At 40.4% G+C, this 12,608-nt stretch overlaps 1 protein-coding gene across 2 annotated transcripts in view; it reads right to left on the bottom strand.

Moving 5' to 3' along the window:
* Positions 1-12,608, bottom strand: part of REPS2 (RALBP1 associated Eps domain containing 2) — a 91,350-nt gene that overhangs the window by 58,867 nt on the left and 19,875 nt on the right. The window lies entirely within an intron of this gene.

Below are 12,608 nucleotides of genomic sequence, written 5' to 3'. Positions count from 1 at the left end.
GAAATTGAATCTCTGTATAAGGACAGTTTCAATTAACCAGAAGCATTTGTCAGTCTCTTTCCTCTACTTTTTTCTCTGTTATTGTGCCCTTTTTTTATTCCACCCTTCCCTCTATCACTGACATTGCTTCTTTTATTTTCCAGTGGGAAAGCAAGGCACTTGGGACGTGCCCAATATGGATGACTGGGCATACCCATGGTGCCCTTTCTGAGCTCCAAAGCAGGGTTCTCCCCTTGGTCCTGGATGCTCCCAATTCACTCAGTCCCACTGCCCACACCACTCACTCCTGCATGGACCTTCCCCAGCCAGCAGCCCTGGCTCTGCCTGGTGCAGTGGTGTGGAGCACAGATGACTGGACTGGACTGTGGAGAAGGAATGTGCACAGCAGCTGCACTCCAGACTGCTCCTCATGACCAAAACCTCCAGGCAGCTCTGGGGACAATGCTGCTGTGGCACGTATGTGAGAAGCCACCAGCTTATCCTACAGCCTGGGGAGAAGCAGATGGAGAAGGGTCACAACCAAGCTGAAATTCAGTCTGGGTTCACAGCTCTGGTCTGTTATGGGAAATGTTTGTATAAAACATGCCAGTGCTGAACAGGGTAGTTGGCAAAAGCTGGGCACCCACTGGCAGCCAGGCCCTCCCATGGAGGCTGTGGGTGCCCAGCTCCTGTGTGACCCACGGGCAGTGCCTGGCATGGCTCCTGCTGTGGGGCACAAATAGCACACAAAGTCCCTGGCTGTGCCAAAAGGGACTTTTCTCCTCTTGGGCCCTTTTCCTGCCATGGCTACACTTCCTGCCCTGCCTATGCTTGCTGACATGGAACAACAGTGTCACCATGATGTGTTTCCTCTCACTGGCTGCTGGAAAAATGCAACACTGAGCAGCTGGGACTTTCACAGAGATGCTACTACCTTCTCAAAGACTTCATTTTCCATATATTTCTATACTTTGAAATATTAATGCTGCAAATGCTCTGCTTGCTCTTCATATGGAAACATGATTATTTTATTCTAAACAAGCAGACTAAAAATTTTTATCAAGGACATCTCAGCCCTCAAAAATAGAGTGATGTTTCTCAAGCACACACTTATAGCCAACCAACCAGAAACTGCCTCTCTGTAATTTGCTTTTTGATAACAACATAAATAAATTTCGTAGACACAAGTTTCTGTTATTTGTGCAATGAGACTCTGAATTTTTGTTAATGGTCTAGAGCAGAAGATGGAAGCTGACGGAGTAGTCAAATTTATTACGCAATTAATTGTGGGTATTTATACAGATTAATTGCAGGTACAGGCATTTACTCACATCAGATTCCTTGTCCAATTAAAGGAGAGAGTTTTGGGTTCCTTCCAGCCAGTATTTCACACTATCTGCATCAGAACCCTGCTTAGAGGTGCCAACAGAGCAGCCCCTCTTCTCCAGCAACCACAGAAGTTGGTGGCAGATTATCCTTTATCCAGAAGTAAATCCTCAGAACAGGCTGCCTGCTCAAATGTCCACAGCAGCTTAAATTGAACACCGCATTATTTTTTGTTTCCTGGTTTTACCTTTCACAGGGTCAGTGCACACAGCTTTTGATGGGCAGATTACACATATATGCAGTTCTGAAATTAAGCTAGTTTGTGTCATATGCTATTAGGAGTCTCCCAAGGTCCGTCCAAGTTAAAGGCGCTGCATGTGAATGTGATATGGTAATTTTTCATTTAAATCCTTGAACCTGTTGTCAGTTTGGGCTGCATGCTTTTTAGCAAGCCAGCAAGGAAAGAACCAGTAATTTCTGCTTGTGCACTGCTAAACAGACACACATATAAACCAAAACAACTTGCATGCCTTGATACTTCAAGGGATTTTAATGCAGAACTAGCACTGTCCATTCATATTACAATTTTTTTTTAATTCTCCAGCAGAAAACTTTATTCCTCAAGTGACAGCAAAATATTGAAGAAAAGTGTAATGAAGAGTGCATTGGAAATAATTTTTATGGTGATGGGTTACAGATGTTACTTGCCAAATCTAACCTCGAGATGATAAATAGTTAGTCCAAAATCACAAAGAATCCCAGAATGGCTGGGGTTGGAAGTGACCTCTGGAGATCCGTGAGTCCAATCTCCCTGCTCAGGAGATCACGATCACCTAGAGCTGGTTGTACAGGATTGCACACAGGAAGGTTCCAAAAATGCCCAGAGAAGGAGAATGTGCCATTCTCACAGTAAAGAAGTTTTTCTCATATTCAGAAGGCACTTTCTTGTTTTACTTTGTGCCTGTTGCCCCCTGTCCTGTTGCTAGGCACCACCAAGAAGCCCAACTCCATCCTCTTGACACCTCCCTTCACATACTTACATAATATTGATAAAATCCCCTCTCCATCTTCCTCAGGTTAAACAGGTCCTGGCCCCTCAGTCCCCTCCTAAGAGATGCCCCAGTCCCCTGGTCATCTTTGGAGCAGTAATGCTTGAACTTCAACCACTTGGATCCATCCCATACCATCTAGACCACTAACCCATGGGATTCCTCCAAGCAGATTCTTGAAGAGGCCAGACTTAGCTCTCCTGAAAGCCAGGGCTGGGACTCTACTTTTTGCCCTGTTTCCTCCATACAGGTTCTTGAACTCCACCATGTCATGGTCACTGCAGCCAAGGCTGCCCCAACCTTCACATCCCAAATCAGTCCTTCTTTCTTCATTAGCACAAGGTGCAGCACCACACTTCTCTGCACTGGCTGCTCCACTACTTGTATCAAAAACTAATCACCACTGCTCTGCAGGACTCTCCTGGACTGTGTGCCCAGCTGTGTTGTCTTTCCAGAAAATACCAGAGTGGTTGAAGAAGGTGGTGGAGGCTTGTGATCATGAGAGTACTTCCAACTGTCTGTAGAAGGCTTCATCGGACTCCTTCTCCTAATCAGATGGCCTGCAGCAATATTCCAGTCAAGGAAAATTGCCCTGTTCAATGGTTTGTGAGGCAAGAACACTCCTGAGTAAACAATGGGTATTCAGCCTTAACACACTTGTTCTGTAGAGGAATCACACCACATTCTCTACCAAGCACCATAAGAATGGGAGAAGAGCAAGATCTATAAGCCTGCACACCTTCTGACAGGTAAGAAGTTTTTCTAGGGTTGCAAAAATAAATACTTTATAGTAGTATTAAAAAACAAATCTCCAATTCATAAACAATAAAATTTGAAATGTAGCTATGAGCTCTTCAGAAGAGTTGCTGTTTGAAACCACTGTGCTCCATGCAAACTTCTAATAGAAAAGTTCTACATCTTCAGGTACTGGAACACCGAGTAGATTTTTTTATTTTTTATCCACTCACTGCTCTGCTCTATTGGCTGATAGCAAGTGTTATTTTTATAATTGCTCCTTGAAGACATCCCATATGAAGCAGCTTTTCCCAGCCCAATCTGACATTTTTCCAGCTCTCCCGAGTTCTCTCCCGAGTTCTCTCCAAACAAGTTTCCACTGCAGTCTCCAAGAGCTCTGACCTCACAAACACACTGGGCAGGTCTAATTTAGATTGCAAGAACTAAACTAGAGAAACTGAATATGAGCCAAGAGCTGAAGTTTGTTTTTAGTAAGTAGAAAAAGGAGTATGATCAGAAGTAATTATACCCTAATCCTATGGACAGGCTGAAATGGTCATCCTGGAGCCTCAAGGAATAGGTAGACCTGGGACTTTTGCTTTTTCATTTAGCTGCTGTGGCACCCTCTGTATCAGGCTGGCACACAATTTTTGTCTATTCTCTGTCACCCTGCTGATACCTGGCACATAGATGGTCACTGCTTGTCATTTGTGGGCAAATCCAGCTCAAAGGCTCTCACAACTCTGTGTGGGCTGTGGGATCCTGCAAGAGCACATGTGAGCTGAATGAGTCACCTCATTGGGAGAGAAAAAGAAGGTGACCATCACTGGCTCCTATGTTAAAGGAAATTTTCTCGCTACAACTTCCATCTCAGCACAACCCCAGAATGCACATCTCTTTTACTTGCCCTTGCTCAATTTATAATGAGGAAGAAAAATTTTCCAGTTTATCAACTGCCTCTAAATTCTAGGGAAGGTGTTGAAAAGTTTTAGCCATTACCCAGTGCACACCTCACCCAGTACTCTCCCAAGGACAACCGACTGTGATGCCACTGCCCAGACCTGAGCTACAGAGTGACCTCAGGCTCCCTTCTGGGTCAGCCAGCCGCTTATAATAGTTTCAAAGACAAATATTTGCAGCAGGGGCTTATCAACAGCTTATCTCAAAATTGTGTCATGCATCTGACCCACTTTACCCTTTCTTTTTTTTTTTTCTTTAATTTGTGTTTACAGACTCTTTGATCTGCTTATTAGAGACAAGTTTTGCTACATTCTTAAACAGGTATTTCTCTCTCAATGGATCATTGTTCAGACATTTGTAATACTACTTGAAGCTCAGGGCTACGTAGCTACTTCTTCAATATTTAAAGCAAAGTAAGAAACAACACATCAAGGATTACTGACTGGGTAGGCATTAGGAATATGCTGGGCATTACATTCCCAGATGTACATAGGAAGAGGCTGTGCCATGCATTGGTTCTTTACCTCTGCTCCGTCAGTGGCATTTCTGTAACTACTTATTTTATTCTGTCATTTTGTCTTTTAAAAACAGATGTTTTATCTATTTCAGACTTTTTTAAAACATTACCTAAAATGCTTACTAAAAATCAAGCTATTTTAAACAAGCAGTGTTCCAATGTTTAAAACAAAATTTAAAACAGCTTAGTTTATGGCACAGAAGACAACATATACATAGTATATTTTTAAAGAGATAACTATAATACATTCTCATGGTTTAAGCTATGCATGATCATCACTTTACATTTAAGAACACCATAATTTTAAATTGCAAGGCAAGCAACAGATAAACTGCAAAAGCTTCACAACTGCACATAACAAACAAACAGCAGAGAGCAACCCCCCGAGTTAGGCAAAAACCTGCTGACAGCACCACTTGGGTTTCCCTAAACTCTCTCCTCCTGGCATGACCCAGAACCATCCACATCTGCCTGCACTAGTGCTCCATCACACCTTTGCATGTCTGGGGGGAAAGCACTTCACTCTGGGAACAGGGAAAGACTTTTCCATCAGCTCCAAGCAGAACATTTTATGCCGACACCGAGAACCACAAGGCTCACGATTCAGTGCCTGCTGTCTGCAACACTGCCAACAGAACTACATGAAACAAACACAAAACCAGGTTCAAACAACTCCAAGTCTGACAATGAAGCTTAACAGCAGAACCAGTTTATGTACTGGAAAATGTTGAATCCTTAGCAGAGTAAAAAATAACCCTAACCTGTAACACAACTGGTTTCAATCTTTAAAGAGCACGTGGGCAGGAGCAGGACAGGAGCAGGGCAGTGACACTGGGTCAGTGCAAGGGTCTGTCCAGTCCTCTCTCTTGTGTAACAGTGAGCTCTGGATGCCTAAGGAAACCCAAGCATGTGAATCATGCAGTACTTCTCTTCAAGTGGGAAGGCTGGTAATGCCAGCATACCACAAGTCACAAAATACTGATCAGAATTATACAGCTTTGAGGACATGTGAGTCAGCACTGATAAGCAAAAGATTTCAATTATTAAGGAGTGTTGACAAGAAAAAGTCTGCCAGAGAATAAAGGCTGCTGTTGCATGCTAATACTTATAACCACTGAAATATACCTGAAAGAAATGCCATCTCCCATGCTCAACCTTTGGTCTTTAATACACAAAGGCTACTCAACCATTTACCTGCATGTAATGTAGAAAAGCTGGACACTTTCATCTCAGGTCAGTCTCACAGGGGAGTTTAAGATGCCCCATTCCTGAGAAATATCTGACAATCACCACTCCAAGTAAATTATTTTCATGATAACAGTGCCTACAGCCTTAGGTCAGAGGTTGTTACACACATTTGCTGATACTTCATTCTGTCTTTGATAGGAAAACCTGGCACCACCTTCACCAAACACATACCTTTAGGAGTATGTGAAAGGCCTATAGAGGCCTTTCACATAAGAGATGAAGCAAATTATTTTCAAAACCTCCTTGCCTTTTCTTTCTCACTATTTGGAAAATGAATGCTACAAGAACAGCATTCATGCATCTAAAGTTGCTCTGTGTTTCATATTCCCTGTCTGTATCACATGTGTATTAACAAGTTCGATAACTACAGCACATGTCAATAAATACATGTAGGAGTACAAGTAAAATTTTAGTAATGCTTGGAACACAAAAATAAAGTCTGAGAACAGGTTACTCCAGCTTTAAGAACTTGGGACGAAGATGCCAACAATCAGTATAGATTTTTAATTGAAATCCATTTATTCATTGAACTGCTTCACACTCTTTGTAGATAATCAGTTTGCATCTAGATATGGCAACACAGATACTCAGCAGGTCACTCTCTGAAATGCTGCATGCACAGTCTTGCCAAAAAATCACTGTTAAAATCTGAAAACCCACAGAAATTTGCAAAGTAAACAGAATTGAGTTATAGATGCTTTATCTGCTTTTCAAATCTCCACTGTGGAAGCAAGGGAGAAGGAGGAAGTAAAATGGCAAGCAGAGAGCTGTCACACTGCCCCATCCAAACAAGTAAATTGCAGAAAATTTCCACAAGGGTCATCCAAATTTCTTCTGATGCAAGTCCCTGCCAAAAGCATTTAATTCTCTTGGACATAAGTTTCATAAAGATCATCCCACAGATGGTTAACACTATATATTTTATACATTGCAAATATGGTAAAGGCACTAGTCATCCCAGGATTTCTGTTCATTTTCCTGCTCACCTCGTCTCTTTCAAGAGCATATCTATGGATGTAACACAGAGAAGGTCCAGCACAGGACAGAATAGAACCTAGACTCTCCAATTCCTGTCCACTCAGCAGAGACATTATCCTGAACTCCCCCTTACCCACAAGCAACTGACATTGCAAGAGCTTGAGGGAGGCAGGATGTAACCATCCACACTGAAATTTGGCCAGGGCTGGAACCAGGCCAACCAAAATATCCATCTGCTCCTAAAACTTTCATTTTCTGAAGGTTGAACGAAAATAGTATCTAAATCTTAGCGAGAGTGAATGGGGAGCTGCTTTTTAGCTCAAGTGGAAATGCCATGTTTTGCACAGGAGCTGCACCCATATCCTTTGGGAATGGAAATACAGGATGATCATGGGAAAATTAAAGGACAACACTACTCTTGCCACGCAAAAGCCTTGTGGTTTGGGCATTTTAGACTACATCAGCAACAAAGTTGCTTGTTATTTCAAGTAATACTTTACACAAGCGCATATCTGTTAGCATATTTTCATCTTCAGAGTACATTTTCACTGACTTGAAAATACGGCACTCACTTATAAGCTTGAGTTCACTACTAGTCCAATATATTTCAAAATGCATGTTTTTTAAAATCTATTCAAACTGCTGTGTGACTATACATATGCAAAATTGAAATTAAATATAACTTGAAACTCAGCCTAAAAAAATCAAACCTTTGAAGGAAAGGTTTCTGCAATCTGTCCAAGCCTTTTTTTACAAAAGGAAAAATTGTCTCTTCATTGCTGCAGTTCAGATATGGATTAAAACACCTACCATGAGGGATTTTTTTTCAAAAAACCTGAAAACACTCACATTTTATAATGGAACTTGAAACCATTCAAAATGCTGGATTCTCCAAGTATGCACAAAAGCAAATAAATGAATCTTTTCGTTTGTCATTCATAAAGAAAATCCTTATCCTATCTTTGTTAAATTCAGTCTCTTAACAGCGTATCATACACTGAGAAATAACAGATTTTTCTGAAGAAAAAACTAAATCCTCATTGGTTTGATTGATGCCTTATTTCTTGTTGGAGTACAAATTCAGTTGGGGTATTACTCATACAAAACAAATGTGTATTACAGAAAATTCCATAAGGTGTTGCTAGACAGGATTTAATTTACCCTCTGAAAAAGCAAACACCAACTCTTTTCTGCAACTTACTCTTCAATAAATGAGTAACATATGAAGCTCTGCAATAAAACTCCATCTTGTTCTCATGTTAAAAAATCATTATAAAAAGTTTGAGTATAAGTAACAGTCTGTGAAATCATTGCCCCATGACCCATAAAGAACCTTGCCAAACTCACCTAAGGTGCAAAGAGTATCTTGAAAAAGGCTGGAAAAGCTTAGCATTAAGGACATAACATCTCCTGTGGACATACCATAATGTGTTATGAACAATCAAAACATCTCAAATTCAGAGACCCTTTTAACACCTAAGGAAAAACAACGGAGACTACCGCTAGATATTGCTGAAGTCAAGAATAATGAGGAAAATGGGCAGAAAGGCTTGTAATCTTTTTTGTAAAAGCATAAAAATTACTGTTATCAGAAATTTCTTTCAACAGTTCTACTGTTAAACTCAAGCCAAGGCTACCCAAAATGTGTGCCTTCACAGTGAAATTTTTATTTTCCTATTCTGTCCACATACCTGCATTGCTATAAGTGAACCCCAGAAAACAAAGTTGTTTTAAGTCACCACCGAGAGGTCTAGAGGACTGCCTACAGACAGAACTGCAGCGTGCTCCTGCTGCCTCTACAACAGCTGCCTTATTATTTCCACATTTCTTTGTAACTACAAGGAAATACTTCAGGAGTTTCACTCTCAGATGCTATGCCAGGATAACTTTACAATCTGTTCCATTTGTAGGCGTTCTCACAGCTGAAAGCATACCAAGAGCAACCAACAGCAAACCTCATGACATTTGCCCTTATCTTCTCCTATCCAGGCAAAAACATTTCTCTACTTATCTTGGAAGGTGAGCAGCCTTTTCTTCTTAGCAATCATTTTCCTAATTGTTGATGGGACACAACTACTCCAACCACCACTGCAGTCTTGATGCACCCAGTCACAAACTATATCTAAATAAACTCTTCATCTCTGATCAGACTTAAACAGGACACCCAACACAATTCCCCTCTGAAGAGGGACAAAACACATGGATGCTGAGCCACTTGGGCTATGGTTTAATCAAGTGGGACAAACTTTTGCAAGGGCTTTAGATGACAAATATCAAACACAGAGTACACCTAATGTTGTTTAGAAAGATTACAGAAAAACATCTGGTGTTTAGCTTTTTTACATTTTAGTGACAACTCGCATCATTGCAGTACAAGGCCTGTGAAGAAATTCAAAATCTTTAAAGTTTCAGGATACACATTAGTTTTCTGCTGTTTGAGTTCCAATACACAGAATATTACCCAAATAACGAGGCACTTTGAAAAACTAAAAAGCCATAAGCAGAGGTCACTGGCAGAGGCAGTAATCAAACTCCCCTTTCAGCAGTCATCATCACTTAACTCCCTTTGCCAAGCTCTTTTGGCCTCAAGCAGCAGTAGCACTGCTGACTACAAGAGCATTGATCTGTTCTTCAGGTTTCCTTCCACAAACCCTTACAAAATCCTAGCCCAAAGCTCAAGAGACGTCCACTTCTCATTCCCACGCTGCCATCACTGCACCCCTTCCAGAATGCCCCAGCAGCTCAGGGCACAGGCAGCCAGGCTGCACCAAAAAGTGCCCAGCTGCAGACCTTCCACTTCTGCAAGCCCTCTGAGTGAGGGCTTCAGAGGAGTCTGGAAAACCCCTCCTTTGGGAGATATGCTGACAAAGGCTTAGAGCTGGCTCACTTTGCTCTAAAAAATTAGCTATTGAGTCAGGTTTCCCATGACTTTTGGGACAAGCCCTTTAAAATGGAGGAGGAGTAACCAGCTTCCATAATTATTGAAAGAAATAAAAGCAGAGGTAATGACCCTAAACTGAGCTGAGACTCAGACTGGATATGCATCTCAGAAATATTCTCAGACTCCCCAAAAATATAGTGACCCAAACCCAACCAGTGATACACAGAAGAGCTGGTGAAAAAAAATACAGCAGTGGAGTTATCAGGTCCAGGTTTCTGGACTGAACTTTTGAAAGCCTGGCAGATGGATCAAAGCTGGATGGCCTCTCCCACGCAAGACTCTTCAACTTCTAGATTTTTCTACAAGAAAAAACTCTAGTTGATCCCTCTGGATCTATTTGTTTTCAATGGGCCTTGGTTCTAGTAAAGAAATAAAGCTTTTCTTATACATTTTTCTCTAAAATATGAATTATAACACCGAATTTTTTCACTCCAGCCAGTGCAATACAGATGAGTGTTTGAACATTAAGTTCAGTAGCACCTTTATGCTTGTTTTCATTACATTTCCTCCCTACTCTTTAGTTGCTTAAAACAACTCTAAGATCCAAACAACACAATAAGCAAAAATAAATAATATATCACTTTAGACCACTGTCTTGCAAAATCTTCCATAGCACTACAGAAAGAGATAATTATCCAGAATTAAACTTTAGCAACATGGTTTTAAAGGTTCAGAAACTATTTAGAAAAACTACTCTTTATTTTTTAACCAATGTGGTTACAAAAATTAAATTAAATTGAAATTGAAATTAAATTTGTGGTTACAAAAATTAAATTCTGTACATTAGAAAAGGAGACCAAAAGTCTTACAGAGTGTTTTAAATTATGCCTTTTCCAAAACCCCAGAGGGAGCAAGTGATGAAGTTTGTTTTCCAAGTCTTCATGGCAAAGTGAAGTTTTCTGCAGTTTAAATGTAATTGACATGTTATTAGGAACATTGCATGCAATTGAAATGGGCATAATTCACTGACAAAGAGGTAAGTCAGGAGCGACATTCTGTAAAAGGATTTTCTAACCACCAGGTCAGTGGCAATTTGTGTGGAACAGCTTAGGCTGGTTCATTCTGGAAAGGCAGAAGTCACTTAATGGTGCAGCCTATTTCTCAACTATCAGAGATGCTGCATGATCCATCACACATCACTGCTGCAGCCATTCCTGCTCAACTTTTCTCTTCTGTTCTGATAAAGATAATGATAGCCAAACTTGCACTTGCAAAAACTGTCAAATATTGTTTTGGACTTCTAAGACATCAGTAATTCTCCACACAGGGTATCTGGGCACCAAACCACGGAACTCACACACTTGCACAGCTGAAGGGAGCAACCCAATGGCAGAGGTTTGTGATAGGTAGGCAAATCCCTTTTTCATTTCTCCATTCTTGGCACAACTTTCAACCAAAATTTATGGCTCAAAATAGCAAATTAATAAGGGAGAAATTAAAACATTGAGCAGAGAAAAGACTGCTGATTTATTTGATTCTGAAGAGATGGGTAAAATGGAGAGAGATCTGTGAGCAATGTTGCATGCTGATTTCAGCTCTACAAAGGCACTAATGATCACTGCAGGAAATGGACTACTATCTGCCAAGCAAGAAACAAAGTCAAATCTTAGTGATTTTATAAGGATATGAGTATAGTTCTTTGTGATCTAGGTCTCATTTGACAAAGAATTCAAAAAACTCTGAGAATTCTGTATCAAACGAGACCCGATTCACAAAGAGTTATACTGAAATCTGTTTATGATTGACACAAAGTACATCAGCTAGCACTTCTTTAACCCTGCAAGAAATCCTTCTACAATCAAATGGGACAATTCACAAATGGAGCATAACCCAAAACCAGGACAATAACTCTGCATTTGACATCAGAAGACAGTTCTGTGCTTGTCTTCTGTTGTGCTGTATATTCAGTATTTACAATCTGCTCTAAATAACTATTCTATTAAGCAATTATTTCGCATTGGCCCATCATTCCAAGAAAAAGAAGCTCAGCAGAGATGCACTGGGAAAGAGCAACGTGTACCAGTTCCACTCACGGCTGTTGCTGGAACACCTTCCCCAGCTCTCAGCACAGTTGCATGTGCAAGAGGAGCTCACAAGGTATTTGAAATGCAGAATTATTCAGTTTCTCATTTCTTTGGTCTTAATGCAACAATTAACATTATGCTTATTTTAATGCACCTCCATTATTGAGGAGAAAACACAGCAGGCAAAGCTTTTAAGAATATTAGCTGTAAGGCTTTTATGACTTTCACAGGACTTTCTGGCATTAATCTACAAAAACAAAAGGACATCTGTACACATTACTACGTATCAGAATAAAAAATTATTTGCAAAAGCTTGTCACATGCAGCATTTCTAAATATCTGTTCATTTTTAGCATTACTTTGCTTCAGTGTTGAAAATTAAGCCTATGCACCAACAGTGAATGAACTACTTAGCAATCATTTTTCCTTTCAATTGCTTTATTTTCTTTCTTGTTCTTTAATACTGGGAAGTTTTATATTTAGGCAGAAGTCTCCAGGCAAATTATTGCTTAAAGTAAATGAAAACTAAATACCAGAACCCAAGCCTGCATTGCACAACAATTCTTAAAGGCAGCAGCCTGTCTTCCTTCTCCTAGCCCTCTGCCCTACACTTTGCACAATTTGGGCACTAAATGCAAGAGGAGTCTTGCAGTGCAAATACTTTATCATGCAATTAAACCCCACAACATATTCACAAAAGGAGCCAAAGTACAGCAGCTCAAAACAAAAAAGCAAACTGCAAACAATTTTAATAAAATTATATTTTACTAAGCATGTAGTCTTTGAATAACTGAGCTAGAAATTCTTTTCTTCTAAATTTCTCTCTCAGATTCACGTTAAAACAAGCCCAT

Source organism: Serinus canaria, chromosome 1 (genome assembly GCF_022539315.1).
Source record: "Serinus canaria isolate serCan28SL12 chromosome 1, serCan2020, whole genome shotgun sequence".
Lineage (NCBI taxonomy): Eukaryota > Metazoa > Chordata > Aves > Passeriformes > Fringillidae > Serinus > Serinus canaria.
The sequence above is the reverse complement of the archived record's forward strand: the minus strand, read 5'-3'. Positions and strand labels throughout refer to the sequence as shown.